The sequence below is a fragment of the Oratosquilla oratoria genome, chromosome 25, assembly GCF_046742065.1.
Source record: "Oratosquilla oratoria isolate Oo_2021 chromosome 25, ASM4674206v1, whole genome shotgun sequence".
Taxonomy (NCBI): domain Eukaryota; kingdom Metazoa; phylum Arthropoda; class Malacostraca; order Stomatopoda; family Squillidae; genus Oratosquilla; species Oratosquilla oratoria.
In genome coordinates this window covers 56591477-56593976 of record NC_134801.1, presented here as the reverse complement: position 1 = coordinate 56593976, position 2500 = coordinate 56591477, and the positions used below count along the sequence as shown (strand labels likewise).

Here is a 2500-nt window from a genome sequence, read left to right as displayed (position 1 = left end):
TATAATCCCTCTGTATCTAGATATGAACATGTAAACAAACTCAAAATCTAGATGTACTAAGTCCGCTCACGCATTGGGGGTCAGGGCTTAAGAAGTGACGTCACACGATTGGGATCTATGACGTCATGTCAAGGTTGATGACGTTGTCAACGATGTAAACAAACTTAGTACACTTAGACTTTGATTTAAACTTTCAATAAAGTTACGCCTTTGTGATGATGTCACTAAATGGGCGTCACTTGATTGAAGGAGGTAAATTCCTTTGAGGCACGATGCACTGTTACGGATATTCAGCCTGACCCATCACGAATCAAATTTAACCAAACAGATGAGAAAAGTGGAAAGGGGAAAACACGGGTCTTTATCCGATTATTGAGTTTATTCCTGACCGGTTTCGCTTTACATTAGAGTTCGTAAAGCGAAACCGGTCAGGAATACACTCAATAATCGGACCAAGACTCGTGTTTCCCCCTTCCACCTTTCTCGTAATTGTCCCAATGTTTCAACAAGCAAATAGATCTATCATCCTTTAGTACTACAATGTAGAGTAGTTCCCCTTTTAATCTAATTTTAGTCTGTATTAATACAATAACGACGAAAGGCATGGGTCAGTTTTGAGGTGTCCGTGATGGTATTTGTAAATATAAACTACATATCTTCCTTAATCCTTATTATGATCCTTTGAATCTCTCTATGTGGGCCAATAACTCGACCACCAAAAAAGTATCTTTACCCTGAAGATTCGAACGAAATCGAAACTTTTGGTCACGGTGCTTTTGGTGGCAACTGTACATTTGCGGGACATATGAATCTGACAGAGTAGCCTATGGTGTCTTTCCAGTTGTCAGTGGTATGTGGCAACTATCTTTTTAAATCTTGTTCCTAGAAAGTGAAAATAATAGAATCATCCGGCGTTAACTACATAAAAACAGCTAAATGTGGTTAAATGTTTAAGAGAGTTAGTTAACCGAGCTAGCATTAGTAGAAATTTATAGAAACTTAGTGATTATATCAACGAAAATATAAAATGGACTTGTTCAAAACGAGGAAAATAATAGTCTTCCACGAGCTTCCAGTAAACATTTGAATCAAGTTATACCTCCCTAGGGAGTTAGTTTATGACCAAGATTATGAAAGCGGTTAAGTTGGAGATTATACACGCACCATTCCATGCTCAGCCGTGTCAGATATATATGTCTGCAAATGTACCTAAATACCAAACGGCCCTCTGGAGGAAGCTCGAACCTTTCTTCAGTAGTGCTCTCCTGTCTGGCCTGTGCCACTTCTTCGCCTCTACCACCGCCACCACAGCCCCCCTCCCCAGCCCCCCCAGCCCTCCAGGCCCCTCTCCAGCCCTTTCTTCAGCCCCGGGCAGCCACTAAAGCCTCCTCCAACCCCACGTTCTTCGTCTGACGGTTGTACCCTTTGTCTTACAGTCTTGTTGCACGCTTTCTTGTTGACTCCCTTCTGTCTGACTACTTGAGGGCGTTTTTCTTCTCCCCCTCCTACTCCTCCAAGGTAAGTTGGCGACCCCCACAGGCAGACAAAAACCTCCTTGTACAAAAGAGAAGCCTGTATTTATGACTCTTTATATGCAGTGCCGCCTTATATAACTTCCCCCTCCTCCCCCCCGTGGTTGACGTCACAGAATGTCTTACAAAGATTTACAAAGGAAGGGTATACAGGCAGAAGGCCTTTTGGATCATAACTAGGTCAGGTGCTTGTGGATAGGGTCGTGTTTTGCGAAGGGGCTTTTCACGATAGGGGTCTTCCCTCGGGACGATATCCTTTGGCGTCAACTGGGAGAGTATCTAAATAATGTGGTACTTCATAGAAAGAAGTTCAGTGTCCCTCAGCCTACGATGCCACAGAAATCGTTTAATAGCGTCTCCGGGTTAAAGGGACTAACTCTTTTCATGATATACGCCGTCCCTTTATTTGGTTATTGCATAAATTATATTTTCGGATATATTTATAAAATACTATATACACAGTTCCACTCGCCACTTCCGAATGTTATAGTGTTCAATGTCTTCTTAAGAGCTGCGAGAGGCTTCAAGTCGTAAATTTCAGATGTGGTTGAGTCGTTTTGCGACAACGTAGTGTTACGATAATCATAAATGTTTAAATTAAGAATTATAGTTCTCCAACCTTCGTAGAAAACACTATAGCACTTAAAAGTGAACCCAATTGTACAATCGCCAGCATTTATATGTGTTTGTTTACGTTTCCGTTTACGATGTGTTGACGCTTTTACGACCCATGACTCGACAAGTCGTAAATCTACGACGTAAACAAATAAATTTTCTACAATTACCGAAACGACGCCGACCATTATTGTGCGTATACATGCTGTCAACTGTACACTGTAGAACTGTAGATATGGATATAAGTCATAAAGAATATATAATATAATTATTTATAATTATAAAAGAAATAAATTAATGCAAAGAAAAAGCGGCTATTATCATGAGGTTATACAATACAGGCTTGTGATTCT

At 40.7% G+C, this 2500-nt stretch overlaps 1 protein-coding gene across 3 annotated transcripts in view; it reads left to right on the top strand.

Annotated features, from left to right (window-relative positions):
• Nucleotides 1–2500, top strand: part of LOC143038965 (synaptogenesis protein syg-2-like) — a 61621-nt gene that overhangs the window by 52462 nt on the left and 6659 nt on the right. Inside the window, exon 13 of one of the 3 annotated variants that reach the window (XR_012967620.1) lies at nt 1437–1518. The exons of the other annotated variants lie outside the window; for them this stretch is intronic. The gene's annotated coding sequence lies outside the window, so the exon portion shown is untranslated. The remainder of the gene's footprint in view (nt 1–1436; nt 1519–2500) is intronic. 3 annotated transcript variants of the gene reach the window in all.